Source organism: Sarcophilus harrisii, chromosome 3 (genome assembly GCF_902635505.1).
Source record: "Sarcophilus harrisii chromosome 3, mSarHar1.11, whole genome shotgun sequence".
NCBI classification, from domain to species: Eukaryota; Metazoa; Chordata; class Mammalia; order Dasyuromorphia; family Dasyuridae; genus Sarcophilus; species Sarcophilus harrisii.
Genome location: NC_045428.1, coordinates 185,922,587 through 185,943,238, shown reverse-complemented (window position 1 = coordinate 185,943,238; position 20,652 = coordinate 185,922,587).

Here is a 20,652-nt window from a genome sequence, read left to right as displayed (position 1 = left end):
AGCATAAACAATTCCATGACTATATTTTTATTTAATTATATATAACTTCTTTTAACTTTAAAATGTAGATTTGGCTATTGGATTTTTATTTTATTTTGTTTGTGAAGGTAAGAAAAGGTTACACAAACTAAGTTATGAATGTCCTTTTAACAGTGAAATACCTCAAACTATTTGGTTAAGAAGTTGCCTCCCTTCTCCCCCAAGGTTGTCAGGTGGTTTGTTGTTGTTGTTGTTTGTTGTTGTTTGTTGTTGTTGTTGTTCCAAAACGATGTCCTCTGATCAGTGTGTGGCTGCTGGTTAGCTGAAACATTCCATTTGACTTTTTCAACTTTTTCATTGGTTGAAGTTGTCCCTGGTCAGATCGGTGCCTTTTCTCCCTGCTCCTTAAATAGAAAGAATGAATGAAAAGTCCCAATCCTGTTTCTGAATATCACAGAGTATAAAAGGATGGAGGTAAAAAGCTTGTGGTCCCTTTGATCTTCCCTACTTTCTACATGGTGTGAATATAGGAGTCCTTCACCTTCAGATTCAGATATAAATAAAGGACCTCTATTGTTGAAACTGGAAGATTTTAATTAAGTTTACAATACATGTAAAAAAAAAAAAGTTGCTGTTAACATAGACTGTCCATGCATACTTCAATGTCTTCCATTCTCCCTGAAGCAGTCCCCTAATGTCTTCCACATGGATAACGCCATCTGTTGGCATACAGGAGCCACCTGACAGTGGCTGCTGGAAATCCAACCCAAACCTGCAGAATGGATCTCCTCATGTGAGAGCATTATACAAGGAGACTGAGAGGCAGATGCTGTTCTCTGACCTCTCTCCTGAAAGGCAGTTGTTTTGTGTGACCTCTCTTCTCTTCCTTTTGTCTCCAATTTATCTTACTCCCATTCTGCAACCCCTGTGTTAGCAAAGGCTGCTTTGCAACTCCTTCAGATGTTATGATCCCTAGCTGTGGAGGCTCTTAGAAAATTGACCTGTCCCTTAACAGCCATCCTAGGTGATCTGGGTACTACCATGAGAAAAGCACATGAAGATATAAGATTAACATGAATTGAGGTGTGTTTAACAAACTGATGGCCAATGGAATTAGACTTATACTCTAAATTCATGACAGCATACTTCCTATTCAAAATTATCAGATATTCCATTCAATGATCTGCTCAGAGGTCTGTCCTAAGCTCTTTTCTCTTCTTCCTTGATACTATTTTAGTTGGTGAGCTTATCAACTCAGACAGATATAGTTACTATCTCTATGCTGATGATTTCAGATCTACCTTCCTGCCCCACTATTGACCCCTAATGTCACATTTCCAAATGCCTTTCAGATATCTTAAACTACATTTCCAGTAGACATCTTAAACTCAGTACATCTAAAATGAACTCATTATCTGTCCCCCTAACTTCTAAATTATTGTAGGGACTACATTATATCCCCAGTTCCTCAGAATCCCAACCTAGGAGTCATCCTAAATTCCTCTCTTTCTTTCACTCTTCTGCCCTTTTTTGGGCAAATATCCAAGTTATTGCCAAGATCTATCAATTTCACCTTTGCAATATCTTAAATATACTTCCTTCTCTCATCTGACACTATCACCATTCTGGTGTGGGCCTTCATCACCTCATGCCTTGATTATGACAGTTACCTCAATCTGTCTCTATTCCATTTCATTTTCATTCAGCCACTTATTTGAATTTCATGAAACCTCAAACTCAATAAATTCCAGTGACTTCTTATTGTCTCCAGGAGAAATACAAAATGCTCTATTTTGTATTGAAAGTCCTTCATAAACTAGACCCCTTCTACTGTTCGGGTCTCCTTATATCTTACTTCTGACCATATACCAAAACCAAAGTGCTTGGCCTCCTGGATGTTTCATAAATAAGATATTTTAACTCTTGGCTTCAGGCATATCCTCTGGCTGTCTCCCATGCCTGAAATGCTTAATAAAGGTTTATTGATTGATTCACACACACACACACACACACACACACACACACACACACAGAATTCATTAGGATGCCCATCTCAGTTAATAACAGTAGTCTCCAAAGTGAGACATGGCCTCCTAAGAACTCATGGTATGACCTCAAGGGATTTGTGATTAACCAGTTAGAGGATGAGATTATGACTTGTAGGGCACATTCTTTACAATAGCCAATAATGAGATTTTCTCCAATGCAACTACATCAACTCTTATCTTCTAACCATCCTTTACTCTGCCTTATGTAATTCAAACTTTCAACTTTCCCTCTTCAGAACTAAGCCTTACTAAGTCCAGGTTTTGGAGGTTCCCATAAGACAGGACATTTATCTCAGGACATTGTTTTGTCCCTGTCTCTCTCATCTGAGTTATGGCTGTTGAAATGAAAGGAAATCTATTAATATATGTTTGAATGTAGTCAAGTTTATCTTTATAAATAAGAATAATAGTGCCATATGAAAAGTGCAATGAAGCAACAACTGTTGACATTTTTCTCTGTTGAACTCTAGGAGACCCATTTAGGAATCAGGTAGAAAGGCCTACTGTTTTGAGAAAGGTTTATTTCTAAACCTTGTCAACTCATACTAAAAATATATACTTACCTTAATGTCAAAGCATAGTGAGTCTCCTCAAAATGCAACTTGAATTATCAAATCCAAAATTTAATTGTGGCTTTGCACAAAACTACAGTAACAAAAAAGGCTTCTAAATAAAAAAAAATTAATCCTTAATAATTTCTTACAATGCTACTGATTGTTGATGCCATGAGCAAAGGTCCATTATGATGAAGTGTTTTGACAATAAAAAAGTTAGCTGGATATTTTGTGTCCATTTAGAGATTATTAACAACTGATGCTCAGTTCACTTTTGACCAGTTTAAATGATTGATTATCAGTGTTGTCTGTCTTGTTCTTGTGGCATATATTCAATGTTTGGATACATTGTTGAGGTTTAAATGATTTATTATATGTACATTATTATGTGCCTCATCCTAGTAAATGTTTTTGTTTGCCACTGTAATAACTCCCTATGTCTTCATGGAGCACTTTTTATAAAAAGTCAGTAAAGTCAAGTAAATATTTCAAAGTTACTGACAAACATAAGATGTAGATAAAAAATAAAACCACTCTATCATATTACAGGTTTTACAAGAAATTACTGAAAGAATTCATCTTAATGGATTGTGAGTTCTCATTAGATTGTGAGATTCTTGATAGGTAAGGTTTTTCTCTTTCTTTTTTTTTCTCTAGTGCTTGGCACAGTGTAAGTACTTAATAAATTCAAACCAAATTCATTTAAGTTCATACTTCCTCTTCCAATGACCATCCCCTTGCTCTATCTTTATCATCCAGTAGTTGTAAAAGTGAGTTTGTTAAACTCTTAATTATAGTAGTAGGCCATGAGGTGGCACAGTGGACAGAGCACTGGACTTAAGAGTCAATTGAGTCCAAATGGTGACTTCAGACACTGCGGAATCCTGAGAATGTAATTTAACCTTAATTTGCTTCAGTTTCTTTGTTATATGGTGACAATAACAGCACCTGCCTCTCAGGATTGTAGTGCTGATTCAATAAGATAAATAAGATAATACTTGCAAAATGCTTTGTAAGTCTTAGAATACTATATGAATGTTAGCTATTTTGTGAGATATGTCTCTCTCTCTCTCTCTCTCTCTCTCTCTCTCTCTCTCTCTCTCTCTCTCTCTCTCTCTCTTTTGCTAGACAATTGGGGTTAAGTGATTCGCCCAGAGTGATGCAGCTGAAACCACATTTCAAATCCTCCAGACTCCGGGGTTAGTGTTCTATCTACTGCACCATCTTGCTGCCCCTATGTGTCTTTTTGGTTGCAACAAAAAAGTGACATTTTCATTTCTGTTTTTAATGATAAAATGAAAAGAGGTAGAGAGAATGAAAAATTAATCCCCCTATTTAAGAAGAAAAGGCATTTTTACTGATGATATTTTGAGCCCAACTAGTGGCATGATACAAAAAGAGGAACAGGAGAGAATAATTTATTTCACCTGTTACTAGACTCAGTGACTAGCACCATTCTTTAGTCATTTAAACAGGAAAATTATAAAATCTTGGCTTCAGAAGGAAAGCTACTGTGCTTAGACAGGACAAAACTGACATAAGTAATTTTATTAACAATTTCATGTGTTAGAACCTGAAACTAATTGGCTTCAGGTAATGGTCGATTTGTTTGTTCCTGAAAATTGTATTATGAACACATACAGAGTGACTTGATTAGCTGAAGGAATCAAATAAGTTTCAGGTCTTTTACAATCTATTTATTTGGTGTTTTGCAGTCTTATTTATTATGATCTTTTCAAGTCTATGAAGCTTTTTAAAAATCATATGTATAAAACTCAAAGTAAAAACTGATGTGGACTTACTCTATTCCCTCGTTAGGAAGAAACCTATCTGGCTATTATCAAATATAACCATTTTCCAGACTATCCTATTTGTATAGAGTGATTGTGAATATGGAATTCTTTAATAACCTCCATTGTATATTCCCCAACCAATGTACATCTTTAAACAACTTTTGAAATATTGACTATCTATTTTTAGACTGGTCTGAGACCTGGTCTGTCAGGTATTCCATCTGGCTCTTCTTTGATTCCTCCCTCTCAGCTCCCTGGCACTTACCCTTCTCTCCTGAGAAACCTACAAGGCTGTATTTTTCCTATAAAAGATATTCTCTGGTTGAATCTTTGCTAGTCCTTTTCAGAACTAAGCCAGCTGTGAACTACTATTCTTTTTCTACCTCTCATAGTGTCTTCCCTCTAATGGCATCTTTCTCTGTACTTACAGCTAACTGGTTAGTTTGTTAAACTGTTCTATGGATTTAACTTTCCACTCAATGGCATATTTCTCCTCCTGGCATATTCCTTTAATGAATTTTTCCAAATTCCTTTCTTTGATAACCTTATTGCTCTCCTATTTCATATTTGCCATTCCTGGTGCCTATTTTACCTCTTATTTTGTCTATAACTCATCCCCTGAATAAAACTATCTTTTGGCAAAGATAATGGCCATTGTGAATGTTTACTATTTGTCACATGTCAGGGTAGAATTGATACCCTGAACCTCATCAAAAATTGTTTTATGTTGAACAAAATTTTACTTTGTTAGTTAATTACAATGATGGCACTAAGAAATTCTAGATCATGAATAGTTGGTGAGTGACATTTCATTTTTTGTGCAAAAAGTTGAATAAACTGCATTCTGTTTTGATTAATATGGACGAATGCATAATCTGGTTAAAGGTAAAGAAAATGAAACATACTGTAACAAAATTTGTGGATTTTTTTTGTCTTATTTTTCAAATAAAGATTAGTTGTTTTTTTTTTAAATTAAGTTAAATTGCTTTTTTAAAAAATGTCTTTGTCCGATTCTTCTTGTGCAGCAAAATAACTGTATGGATATGTATACATATATTTAACATATACTTTAACATATTTAACATGTATTGGTCTACCTGCCATATGGGGGAGGGAATGGGGAGAAGGAGGGGAAAAGCTGGAACAAAAGGTTTTGCAAAGTTCAGTGCTGAAAAATTATCCATGCATATATCTTGTGAATAAAAAGCTATAATAATAATAATAAAAAGATTACACAAGGGGAATGAAAGGTTTTTTCAGGTTCTAGAAAGTTGGGAAAGCATCAATGTCTGGTCATTTCTACACTTGACTTTTAGTTCAGTCCTCTGAAAGGACTCGAGTTTAATCAAGTGAATCCACAGAAATAAATAAAAAAATAAAAAATATCTTTGACAAATAAAAATGTTCTTTATAGATCAGTATTTGATGGGGGAGGTGGAGTCCTGGTCTTACAGACAGGAAGATATGAACTTGATTCCTGCCTTAGACATTCGCTGAATGAATCTGAAAAAATCACTCATATGTGACTAGTCTCAGTTTTCTCATCTGGAAAATAGAGATAATAATAGTACCCACTTCAGCATCAAATGAGATAACATATATATAGCGCTTTGCAAACCTTAAACTATTTAAGTTCTACATATTACTATAAATGTTTATCTTTTAAAAGAGAAACATGATTGCTTAGGGTGTACCCTAAGGAAATATGATGTGAACACTACGGGTAGGCTCTTTGCTAAGCTATTTTTATTCAGATATTGCTTTCAGTCAGGGTATTTAAGAGCAAAAGAAAATCTGAGTCATTCTTTATGTGTTTTAGAGAAGAGGATGTGAGGGTGGAGTGAGACAGGAGCTATTGGATATTTATGGTTTGGGTAGCCAGTTGAATGCATATATTCTTCAGGTGTATTATTTGCATAATCTCTTTCAACTCAAAACACTTTTTAAATATTATATGCAGAGCTTTGCATTTGGTATAAAAGGTTAAATCTCAGCCCTAATCGAATTTATACCCTGTAATCAAAGGAGCTGTATTATCTATGTTCCTCAGGTTTCTCAGCATCTCTTTAAGTTGGCATTTTGAAGTCTAAGAACCAGTGCAACAGCCCTTTGGAGAAGGGTCGAGGATGAATAGAAATGCTTCAAAGCAGAGAGGCAAGGGATGTTTCAGTTTTAAGTAGAAAAGACAAAATGGAGCCTCAGGCAAGCTAAGTAGAATAGAAATACATTCCTGCAGATAATGTTCAGAGCTTTCATTTCACCAAATAAATTCTAACCTATCATATTGAGGATCTTTTTGCACATAGCAGAAGTATTAGTATTACATTTTATATCTAATTTATCCTGGAGCAGGTTTCTTTTTTAACATTTTGGGGGAGAAATAGGCTGCTTTGATAGCCTATGGACCCTCTTTTCAGAAAAAAAATTGTTGTAAATGCATCAAATAAAATTTAAAAAATAGGATTATAATTATATTGATTATATTCAATTATATTGAAATAAATATTTTATATAATGCATATATATATTATATATATACAAACATATATATGTATCTTTTTTCCCAGGCCAAATTCCTAGACTCTAAATCTATCTTTAGTTGCCCAAAATCTATCCACAAACATGTGGAGCCCAGATTAAGAACCTCAAATCTAGAATCTCTTTAAAAAATCTCCCTCTTCTATAATCAGATACCCATTTGATACTCATATCATCTCAGACTCTTCAGGGAATTTATAATTTTTTCACCTTGGCACAGAGGATGCAGCCACCACATCAAATATCCCCTTCCTTATTCCATTCTGCCATCTGCCCATACTATTGAGAGCTGGTGCCGGAAGGCAGTGTAGTGAAATGTTAAAGAAGACTTTTTTTTTTTTTTAAATGAACTGTCACTATTCATTAGTCTTCATTTAAAATGAATTAATTCACTTAGAGAGACTGTCATAAGGACAAATTTAGTTTCCATGTTCCTGTGACCTTAGGCACCTTGCTTCTTTATTTCCATTCATCTCCATGTCAGGAACTGGCTACAGCCTTGTCTAACCATTTATGTGACTGAGTTAATTATTTTTAAATATTTTAATTGGAAAAATAATCAAGTGTAAACTGGGTATATGGACTAATGAAATGAGCAATCCCTTGTTATATCCTAGAGGATCAATGTTGAACCTTGGTACATAAAGTTTTATTGTATAAAACAGAGAAAAAGAATTTAAAAATCTCTGAAAATACAAGAAATTAGAGGAATACAGAGAAAACTATTATTAATTTCAAAATAATTAACTTTTAAAATAACTCTGCAACTAACTTAAAATAACTAAAAGACATTCTTTTATAATACTTTAAATGTCTGCAATAATAATCTTTACAAATATAATGGTGGTTTGGGCATATGTCTAGATCACCTAAGATAGCATCACTCACCTAGAAGACACTAAGTCACAGACTGGTTTTGGAAGATGGGAGTACAGAAATACACATGGACATTCTACACTAGCCTATGATGTGGCCAAGAACAATATTCTTTCCCCACTGAATGCATAACAAGAAATAATTAAATACTTTACCTCAACAATGGAAAAGGCTTTTGTTTCATCCATATCTAAAGGTAGAAGGTATGTAGAGAGTTCAGGGAGGACTAGCACCTCTTGCTAAGCTCTTTTCAGAGCTGCTCATTAACTTTTGGTGATCATCTGTCACCCAACTTTCTTACCTATGGCTCTAAGAAACTTTAGCAAGGGTAGTAGCCATATGCTAGTAAAACCATCTCAGTAAATGGGAGCAAATGAGGTTGAAGGTAACTCACAGACCTCAAGCCCGTCAGTGTTTTAGGGGGAAATCTTCTCTAAGCATGTGAAGACTTGCCCTTCAAAATGGGTGTATAAAAATAGTTTATTTTAAACCTATGAAAGCATCTGAAACAGATGTTTTGGAGCCTTTAGAGCTTGATAAGACATTGAAAACACCAATTTCACAATGGTAACAGTCATTACCAGTCATCTTGACTTTTGTCTTTCCATTGAAGGGAATGAAACAGACAACTTTGTGCAAGTTCTTCTCACTTAAATCCAATTCATGCATAAGTCAAGATATCATCTGTGGTATCATTGGTTCTCTTCATAAATGAAGGCTGAACAACAACATCTTAGAGTAGGTTCCTTCTTTCTCACCATGCACTAGAAGAAAAAAAGTCTTGAGAGCCACTTTCTCTCTTTGCTTATCCATCAAGACATGACTTTGAGAAATGGACCTGGGTCTTGGGCTTTTTGTTTATTATTTTTCATTCTAGGTACAAAGAATGGGGTCTCCAATCTGACCTAGGAGCCTTGGGGATCCAGAAATATAGCTATCCGGGTCAAATGTTATAGCCAAACTAGTAGTCACATGTTGAGGATCATAAGTCAGGAATAAACCCAGTAAAAGCCTATACTGCTGGTTTTGAACTTGAATTTAATGAGATGGTGCTATATAGGAATTGAGCTAAATTGTGAACCTAATTCCACCCCATGCATCACTCCCAAGATGAAGCTATAATAAAAAAGATTATGATCCTAGTATAATAGGAGGATAGATAGATAGATATGTGTACATGCGCATGTACAATAGATGTATTATATATTGTGTATATATACATACATATATATTCTTGCTATATTTCTGATTTAAATATCCTTTGTAAAAGCTAATCCCTTGTTAAGGGATTAAATAGAATTGGGGTGTTATTCACTGGCCAGCTCCTAAAACAGGAGGAATATAGCTGATAAAAGCTGAACTTGTGACAGAGAAGAAAGACAGCCCAATCCCATTAGGATGTCTGAGAACCTTGAATGGAATAAAATATAACAAGTCTGACCTTGAAAAAAGTGGAACCACAGTGAACCCTGCTGCATAGCACTCTAGGTCCTAGTTGCTACCTGGCAAATATTTCTGTAAAGATATCAATATTTAGAAATGTGCAAAAATTCAACAGTTATTTTGATGTCTTGAATTTTGCAATGAGACTCTTGGAAAAAGAGAAAAGAAGAAAGAATTCTATTTCACATATCAGGATGGCTTAAAGGTTATAGGTATAGTCAAGCAAATATATTTAATCTATGGATGCTGTAGCTGTAGAATTTCGGGTCTAGAAACTGATGAAACAGAGATAATTGGAAAGCATTTTGGTAAGGCTGAGTTGCTGAGGGTTGCTTGGTTCTGCCACCTGCTAAGAAAAATAAATGTTCTCCCAATACATGGCAGAACTCTGAGAAGCTTGTCACTAATCCCACCTTACTTCCTACTCAATTAAGAAACACAAAGATCTTAGATCTGTTTCTCCTGGCTACTACTTACATACATTATTAACCTCTTCCTACATATTTGTTTGGGTGATTAATGCTATGTGCATAGAAATCTGGAAAGAGACTTCAACCTCCCTGTCCTGTTAATTAAGGATAGGTTCTAATTTGCTCCTGTAAATGACACTTTTTAATTCAATTAAAGTGAAAGTAAAATTTAATTATACAATACCCAGAATAGATTGCCTACAATAACAACCAATACAATAAATAATACATAAAAGACAAAGAATAAGGAAAACTACGATTAAAATAGAAGAGAGAGACACAAAATATATCATCAATCTACTGGAAAGTGGCTGGGGGGCTCCGTGGCAGCCTTCAAACTTGATCAGGAAAAGTCTTATCCCAGGCAGAATAGTATCTCCGCGGGTGAAGCCCAATGAGCCCCAAAACGGGACTGAGCTTGAAAACAAAGAAGGCACAGAGCTAACTTGCTTACATATAAAAAGTTAGGTATAGGAGAAGGAAATGCCAAATGGGCTTCCAAGATATGACTTGATAAATGTAGATGTCAGGGAGGGGGCCAACCCTCACTGGCATCCATTGTGTCCCAAGGAGTGGATAGTTCCTGGGATTGTAGAAGTGAAGCCAAACATATGTGGCATATTCCAGGTCTCATAGGGTTAAAGAAAGGCTAAGTTCCCATGGAGAGAGTCACGTTTTTGAAATGGTTTGAAATGAACTTACTAATAAGAAGGTATTTCTTATCCACTCCCTAAAGAGACAGAAGACATTTTCCCTCTTTCAGCGTGACTTAAGATATGGAGAATTTTATGCACATGTATCCCTTTTGAATTTCCCATAGGAAGGGGAAATTTATTTTGTTGTTTATACAAATGCAGGTTTCCCAAAGACAGAAGAATAGTTAATCATAAGTAATAATTTATATAATCCTGTAGACCTAAACAGATGAGCTTTTGTTGTGTTGTCATTTTTAACCATTTCCAACTCTTCATTATCCTTTTTTAGGTTTTTCTTGCAAAGGTATTGCAGTGATTCACTATTTCTTTCTCCAGCTCATTTATAGGTTAAAAAACTGAGGCAATGACTGTTTCAAGCAAAAATATATATTAGAAAGCACTAGTCATTAAAATATTTGGTACTGGCTAAGGAAAAAAAATAGTCAATCAATGGAATAGGTTAGGTTTACAAGACACAATAGTCAATCACTACAGTAATCTAGTGTTTGATAAATCCAAAGACCCCAGCTTCTGGGAGAAGAACTCACCATTTGACAAAAAAATTGCTGGAAAAATTAGAAAATAATAAGGCAGAAACTAGTCATTGACCTAAACCTAATACCCTATACCAAGATAAGGTCAAAATTGTTTTATGATTTAGACTTAGTGATACTATAAGCAAATTTGAAGAACAAAGAATAGTCCATCTCTCAGATCTGTGGAGAAGGGAGGAATTTGTGGCCAAAGAATAATTAGAGTATATTATGGAATGCAAAATGGATGATTTTGATTATATTAAGTTAAAAAGTTTTTGTACAGATAAAATCAATGCAAACAAGATCAGAAGGGAAGCAGTAAACTGGCCAGGGGGAATTTATATCCAAGAATTCTGATAAAGGCCTTATTTCTAAAATATATAGAGACGTGACTCAAATTTATAAAAAATACAAGCCATCCTAAGTGATGAATGACCAAAGGAAATGAACAGATAATTTTCAGATGAAGAAATTAAAACCAATTCTAGTCATATTAAAAAATACTCTAAATCACAATTGATCAGAGAAATGCAAATTAATACAACTCTGAGGTACCACACTTCTCAGATTGGCTAAGGAGACAGGAAAAGACAATGTCAAATGTTGGAGGGGATGTGGAAAAACTGGGACACTGATACATTGTTGGTGGAATTGTTGGAGAGCAATTTGGAACTATGCCCAAAGGGCTATCAAAATGTGAATACCCTTTGATCCATCCTTGTCTCTCCTGGGCATATATCCTTGTTGGAATCCTGATGTTAACTCAACTTGAAACAAGGTACTAAGTGGAACTGAGAAACAATGCTTGTGTTCACACCTGTACTCATTGGAGTTCATATATTTGGGAGATTTCAGGGTTTAGTATGAGATATCCGAATTCACACCTCCCTTGAAACTCTCAGGGCCAGAGAGCACTCTGGGAGAAACCCATAATCCCTCTCTCTCAGAAGAGATCCTATATAAGAAACAGACAGAGGCTCTCTTGGGGAGTTGAGCCGAATTAGATTGAAGAAGGGAGCATCAAGTCAGTTCAGGAGAAGCCCACTGGCAAAGGCACAACCAGATTCACTTCATCTCATACAGCTGTGGTGGCTGGGCTCCTGCACTTCCCCCACTGAGACCAACGCTGGTCTGAAAGCCTCTCCAGAAAGCTGCCCAGCCCCAGGCAAAGAGGTGCTGGCTGGAGGCTGAAGGGAGCAGAGTCAAAGGACTATCTGCAAGAGCTCTTGGAACCAAGCAGAGAGATAGGCCTCTGAGCTAACCCAGCCCAAGGAAAGAGACAAGATATCCCAAAGAGATTATAAAAGAGGGAAAGGGATCCACATGTGTAAAAATGGTTGTAGCAGCTCTTTTTGTAGTGGCAAGACACTGGAAAGTAGATGTGCATCAGTTGAAGAATGGCTGACTAAGATATGATATATGAATGTTATGGAATATTATTATTCTATAAGAAACGATTAGCAGGATGATTTCAGGGAGGCCTGGAAAAACTTACATGAACTAATGCTAAGTGAAATGAGCAGAACCAGGAGAACATTGTATATGGCAAGAAGAAGATTATACGATGATCAGTTCTGATGGGCATGGCTCTTTTCAACAGCAAGGTGTTTTAGGTCAGTGGTGGAGAAAGCCATCTGTAACCAGAGAGAGGACTATGGGGACTAAGTATGGATCACGACATAGTATTTTCACTTTTTTGTTTTTTACTTGTATTTTATTATCTTTATCATGTTTTCCCTTTTTGATAGCATGATAATTGTGGAAATATGTATAGAAGAATTGCACATTTAACATATACTGGATTACTTGCTGTTTAGGGAAGAGGTTAGAGGGAAGGGAAGGAGAAAAAAGTTGGAATACAAGGTTTTGCAAGGATAAATATTGAAGACTATGCATGTGTTTTGAAAATAAAAAGTTTTATTAAACAAACAAACAAAAAAAGAAATGGAAACAAATACCGTTATGTGACTTGCTCAAGGTCACACAGTTTTACATTGAATTTGAACTCAGGTCTTCCTGACTACAGGCCCAGAACTCTACCACTGAGCCATCTATCTAGCCTAGGTAAGTTTTAGAAAGGGATAAACCTCATGTGGGGAATCTACTTAAAATTTCTTTTACTTATATTACATAAATGAATAACTTTGGTTTTAGGTGTTCTGTTAGCAAGCACAACTTCTCATATATTCTTCCCACAAGATTGCAAATTCAGGGTTCTTTCAATTCTGCTCATCCCAAATAACTGGGATTTATTTTATTTTGGTTTTTGTTTTGAATGACATGAAAATATAATCAAACTATACCTATTCTTATTTCCTGCTTTGGACCCTGAATATAATAGATGCTTGTTTCTTAATAGAAAGGTGGACACTCCCATAAAAATGAGAACAGAATTTTTGATGCCAAAACTGAAATAAATTGGATCCTGTCAATGAAAAATCAAGTTGCTGTCAAAATGAACTTCTGTTGTAACAAGAAAATAGATACAAAAATTATCAAGAAGTAGGCAGGTTTATGTTTATATGAGGAGACAGAGGAAAAAAGTGGAGAAACGGTCAAGGATAAATAGGAACTATGCTCCCTAGTAGAACAGGGGTTCCCGAATGTAAAAAGGATGAATAGCAATCCACAGCATGATAAACCTGACATCACTGTGAAGAATTGATAGAAGTAGCACAACAAGCTTCAGGGAATTCAATATTTTAAAAATCTTTATAGAAATGTTGCTATATATTTTAGATGTAACCTTGGATTCGATACTCCTTTTGTCTCTAGTTTCATCAATATTACACATTTAATCTAATAGTCACTCTCCTTCCAAGCACTGTGATCAGTTACTTATGGTAGTAATATGGGAAAACAGTTCAAAAAGTTTCTTCTTATAATTTACTCATGTTATCTACTAAATGATTTGCCCAGAGTCATGTACCAAGCAAGTTCATTAGAGCTTGATTTTATTTTTTTAATTCTAAGTACTTATTTTCTTCCTGATGCTATACTGTCTTTTGAATAGTTAACACTGGTGTACATATGTGTAAAATAAATGTTATTTTTCTTACTCATGATTATAAGATGTAAGATGTAAGAAGTTCTATATGTAGCCGTATTTTATCATATGAACAAGTATTCATAGAATTTTAAATTTAGAGTTATTAGAAACCTTAGATACCATTTAGTCAAAATCTTACTGAGGGACCTTTAATCATTTCTGGCCATGGATTACTTTGATAATTCAATGAAACTCTTCTCAAATTAAGGTTTTAATTTTAGCATTAAGTGAAATATCTAGCATTTAAAGGAAACTACTTAAATCAAAAGAAATATATATTTTTAAATAAAGAATTCATGGAGCTCTAGTTAAGAACCCTTGATTTATATTAAGAAAGCTGAGACCTAAAGAAGTTCATGAACTTATTCAAAGTCACATAAGTAGTGTAATATTCTCTTTGGTTTGATTTTCTTGGGGTCTCTGAAAGCAGCCTTCTTTTCAGTGCAGTAATTACCACAAGAGCAGTCAGGTGTTAAAGTCCAAATCCTTTATTGTCTTTTCAAAGTCTTGTCTCCTTTTCTGGGGCCTGGTTAGCTTTCTTTAGATCTCAGCTTCATGGAATTCACCTATTTCATTGAATGCCTATCTTCTTTCCTGGAAAAAAATGCTCAGTTTGTCTAGGTAAGTTATTCTTAGCTGCATACCAAGTTCCTTAACCTTTTGGAATATTAGATTCCAAGCCCTTCAATCCTTTAATGTGGATACTGCTAAATCCTGAGTAATTTTTATTGTGACTCCTCTGTATTTAAATTGTTTTTTTTCCTGGCTGCTTATAGTATTTTTCTCTTGGTTTGATAGTTCTGGAATTTAGCCACAATATTTCTTAGAGTTTTGATTTTGAGATCTCCTTCAGTAGGTGATCAATGAATTCTTTCAAGGTCTATTTTATCTTCTGCTTCTATAACATCTGGGCAGTTCTCTTTGATGATTACCTGAAAATGGTGTCTAGACTCTTTTTTTCATCATAATTTTCAGGGAGTCCAATAATCCTTACATTATCTCTCCTAGATCTATTTTCCAGGTCTGTTGTTTTCCCAAGTAGGTATTTAACTTTTTTTTTTATTTTTTCATTTTATTTGGTTTTGTTTGACTGATTCTTCATGTTTCCTCGAGTCATTCCTTTCCATTTCTTCAATTCTGATTTTTATTCATAATAAAATTCAAAATTTTTCTGAATTATTTTCTTCATTTACTTTTTAAAATTTTTTTAATTGTCCAATTTAATTTTTAAATGAGATGTTTTGCTCTATGGATTCTTTTTTTCCCCATTTCACCAATTTTATTTTTTAAGGAGCTATTTTCTTTTTCCAATGCACTAATTCTGCTTTTCATGGAGTTGATTTCTTTATCCACTCTATCTTTTAATGAGTAACTTGACTTATCCATACCCTCTTGCAAAGCTTCCCTTTTCCTTTCTCCATTTTCTTCTAGCTCTCTTTTAAGAGCCTTTTTAATTTCTTCTATGAGAGCTTTATGTGATGGGTACCAGGTTATCTTGCCCTTTGGGGCTTCATCTGGAGACATTCTGTTTTTAGTCTTCTCAGGGCTACCAAAGTCTACTCTCTTTCAGTATAGAAGCTATATATAGTTAGAACCCACTTTGCCTTTTTACTCATTTTAACAAGCAAAACAAAACAAAAACTGCAGTCTGCTTTTGGGGCAGTGTGGTGTTAACAAGCTTCCTTAACAGACAATAGGAAGTAGCAGTAAAGCAGCAGTGGGATAGCAATGGCTGGGCAGGGATCAGGGTCTATGCTGGGATTAGCATCTGCTCTGTGTTCAGCATCTACACTGGGATCAGTGGTTGAGCGCTGAAATTGTGCTGAGTTCCTCCTGGTGCTGGGTGGGTGTGGCCAGGTCCAGAGAAACTCTAGCGTTTTCGGTTACCCCACTGTGTTTATAACTCCTCTACTGATCTACTAGCTTGCTGCCGGAGCAGAGTAGCCAACATTGTGGTAAAGTTCTCCCCACAAATTTTCAGCAGGTAAAGACCACATCCTGCCACCCCTCCGATCTGCTCAGCATGAATGAGTTGTTTACCATGCTCTCACTGCCTGCCTGATTCTGCACCTGGCCTAGCTCTCCACTCTCTGGAACAAAAACAGACCTTTTCTGGTGAATTTCAAGATTATCTACTGTTGATAATGTGTTATATTCCCAATATTCATGAGTTTTGACAGTCAAGCACTAATTCCGAGGCTCAGTTTCATAAAAAATAGTTTGAGGGAAAAGGAGAACTTAGATAGACACATGTGTCCTCTTATAGCTATCTTGTCTCTGCCCCCAATGTGGTTATATTTCTGCTTAGCTCTAACTTTTTCATAAGTCAGGTTTAAAATGTTATTATTTTAAATAATTGGACTTCATATTAAAAGTCCATTTTCCCCTATAAGACTATATTCAACTTGCTAATTTATTCTATTTCTAAGCCTTTTTATTTTGCCTTTTGGAATGTCAAATTTCAAGATTTCCTCTCATTTTTCAGAAGTGCTGTTAAGTCATATATGATCTTGACTGTAGTTCCTTAAAACTCAAGTTCTTTTTTTCTGGCTGTTTGTGGATTTCTTTTATTTTTTTTTTTTTCTGTGGTTTAGAAGTTGAGGCTTTGACCAATGATGTTGCTCAGTATTTTCAATTTGGGATTTTGTTCAGACAGTGACTGATGGATTGTTTCTACTTTCACTTTGTTCTTTAGTTCCAATAAACCTGGAAAGAACTGATAAACAGAAGTAGGTATAGAATGATTTCATATATATACTTGTGTCTAATAGTGTCATTTGTAGAATGGGGGAGAGGGAAGAAAAAAAGAACACTACATGGTAACTTTATTGTATATTTAGAAGGAATAGCAAGTGGTACATAATAGATTTGCAATTTTATATGCTATTATTCTTTTGTTTTATTCTACTTTTATTTACTATGGAAATATTTGTTTAATTTCATAAATTCAAAATAAAAGAAATATAGTGTCTAGGTTGTCTTTGAGAGGATAGTCATGGTTTCCAGGGAATTTGACAATTCTTAAATTTTATTAATTAAATTTAAATTTAAATTCTTAAATATCTCCTTTTGACTTCTTTTTCCATGTCAGGCATTTTCTTTTTCTTTCATTTTCTTTATATTGTTCTAATTTTTCTTATTGTCTCTGTTTCTAATGTTTCTTATTGTCTCATGAGTTTATTGAATTTTTTAATCTAATTTATTTCTTAAGAAGTCCAATTCCTATATAAGATTTTCTACTTTCTTTTAAATGATTATTTCTCCTTTCATTTTTATGCAAATTCTAATTTTAGCTTTTCATTGCTTGATATATACTTTTTAAAGCATTTTTTGTATGCCTGTATTGCCATGCTATTTTTTCTCTTATGAGGTTTTCTTGTAGTTGCTGTATAGTTACTATGTCCTTTTCTTCTTTATGGGTTTACTTCTCTAGTTTTTTTTTTTTAAACCCATAATATTTCTTTATTGTGCTTTCTATTTTCTTTAGTTGTTATTTAGTGGTTTTTCAGTCGTGTAACTCATCATTGCTTCATTTGGGGTTTTCTTGTCAAAGATACTGGTACAGTTTTACCTTTCCTTCTCTAGCTCATTTTACAAATGAGGAAACTAGAAACAATCCATCAGTCACTTTCTGAACAGAATCCCAAAATGAAAATACTGAGCAACATCATTGCCCAAAACAGGGTTAAGTGACTTACTCAGGGTCACACAGCTAGTAAGAATCTGAAATCACATTTGAATTCAGATCATCCTGACTCCAGGTCCACTGCACCATCTACCTCCCCTCTGCTATTTTGCGTTTATCCATATTTTCAGTCTTATTTTTTGGATCAGGAATTTGTACTTGTCCCAATCCTTTCTTCTAAGTTTAGATGGTATCAATAGGACTTGTTTAATTCTGGACCTACTGTAGTCTTGATGTTGCTTTTGCTGTTTCTGCTGATGAATGGAATGGCTAGTATAAGGCACCATCATCCCACTGAACATGCTCTTGGTTATTCCAAAGTCCCGCAATAAACATCACCTCCCCATCTCTCTTTGTTCTATAATCCAGCTTTGACTAGGTTCCAAAAGGTGAGCTATATTCATTTTTTTCTCTACTCACATAGAGATTCTATTATCACCCTTTACAATATGTGCACATGTTGACAAATTATTTAGTGAAGAAGTTACTAGGAAAATTGGGCTTATAATTAAATTTTTCACTCTACCTTCAAGACCTTTGATTGCTCTGGGCATTTAGCCATATCACCTGTGTGACCTTGTTTCTTGGCACTAGTTGAGATATAAGACTGCCTATTAAACAAACAAAAAAAAAGTGTTCTTGGCACCCCTTGGAGAATGCAGACCTGTAGTCAACACAAATCAAATTTAAAACCTTGCTTTAAAAAATGAGAGTATGGAGCTAAAAAGGAAGTGTGCCAAATTTAATCTATGTCAATTCTGCTTTTAGATTGCAAAGTTTTAATTCCCAGAATACAAAGTACTTAACCAGTATATTTTCTACTAACTTTGAAATATGATTTGTTTGCAGGAAAACTTTTCACAAATTTTTCAGTTTCAAAATTCTAATGGCTTATAATAAAGAGTTATGAACTCTGGATTTGAAATCAAAGGATAAGGTTTTCAAATTTAGGTTTTATTCTTAATTCATTGTTTGACTTTATTCTCCTCACTTCCCTGAGCTTCAGTTTTCTCATTTCCAAAATGAGCTTAGATCTCTAAATTCCTTTCCTAGTTTTTAAATCCTATCATCCTAATAGGTCAGTTTCATTCTCTGTAAAAATGATAATAATACCTACAATATTGTACTTACATCATGAGATCAGGCTCAAAGGAAATGATATGTATAAAGGACTTTTAGTACCTCAAAGTGCTACATCAGTGTAACCCCCTGTTCCAAAGCTCATTCATATGGAACTCTCTCCTTATTGGTGGAGATGAATCCCCTGTTCTTTGGGAAGTATGGGGTAGAGTTGGTAAAACTAGAGAGAGCTCCATCCTTAAACCAGTCTTTTTTGAGCATTCATTCAGGTTTTGAGTCTTCTTTAAGATTCTCCAATCCTTGAATCCTCTGGGCACTTCCGGCATCTAACTTTGAGAGAGAATATGTATAGAGGCCAACCCCCCTTCGAGGTTACTTTAGGAAAGACTCTTGGAAGACAGGAGAGGCTCTAGCAGTCTTCACCAGGTCCCTATTTTCAGAAAGCTACAGTAAAACTTAAGTGAGTTTTCCCTTGGGTGAGGTATAAGTCAGTCTCTCCTAGTTGAGCTAAGTTATCTTTGTTGCCAATGGGAGAATTCCTTCACTATTTTTGTCAGGTATATATTTCTTTTATATACTTTCATTAATTTTCTATTTTGCTATATATTTGGATTAATGGGTTTCTTTGCTATTCCCTATGTGTATCTAATATGGAGTATTTAGTGGGTTGGGGGGGGGTAAGCCTTTATTATAGAGTTTACTCTGCCCCTAATAACAGAGATCCAAATTTAGATGGAACACAATCATATCCCCTGGAGTAATAATATATAAGGGAGCAAATAGATATGCTTATAATCCAATACCTATATCACTCTCTGAAAAAAGCAGAGCAGCTTCTAGCTCTAACATTCTACTTCCCCCCAGCAGAAATGAAGTCTCCCTTGGAGAAGGATGGGAGAAGAAGAAGCTATTCTATGTCTACTCTGTCTCCCTTTGAGCCACACAAGTAAATTCTCACTACATATATGGTATCTAATCTTTAGTTACATAAATGTCAGATGTTACTAATTATTTTAGATATAGATTTATGATTTCATTGTCCCTCGGTACCTCTCATCAATAATTATGGTCTAAAATTCAAATTCCAAGTTTGTTCTAAGATCATATAGTTTATTAGTTATCATTCAAATCTCTATTTTGTTTCACAAAGACCAGATAGCCCTCATAGAAATGTTCTATTCCTCTTTCCTCTAAACTCCTTTTGTTGTTCATTCTTCATTTTTTAAGAGAACCAATGATACAAAGGATGACATCTTAATTTGTGCATAAGTTGGATTTAAATGAGGCAAAGTTGCATAAAGTCATCAGTATCAGTTTCTTTCTTCTTGAGGCATCAGACAGAGTCCAGTGGCAAGACAAAAGTCAAGACCACGAGTGATGGCCTGGGATGCAATAGATGACCGTGACATCCTCAACATCTGGCAAGCTCAAAGTGCTCCACACTGCCTGTTTCAGCTGCCTTCAAGCCATTAAAACAACTTGTTCTCATTTGCTCATTCCACCAAAAAAAGTCTTCACATACTGGTGTTTGACATATCCCTATCTCATCAACAGATTTGATAGCAGAGTTAATATCTATTGTATACTTTCAAAGTATATCTAATGGTATGTTTTATTTGAGTGCATGTTTCACCTCCTTTACTAGATTATAAGCACTAAAATGATAGAGATAATATCATATTCATCCTTATTTCCCCAATACTCAGAAAATTGATTTACTCAAACCTTGTACTCAATAAGTATTGGTTAGTTGAATGTTACTGGTTGAATTGCTGAATTGACTTTTTAAGTTTTATTTTATTATTAATAGTAACTCATCTATTTTTATCGTCTTCAACATCAATAAAGATTCTGGAAGAAGTAAAATTTGGAAAACCGTCTATGTGGGTAAAAAGGGGGAAGCAGA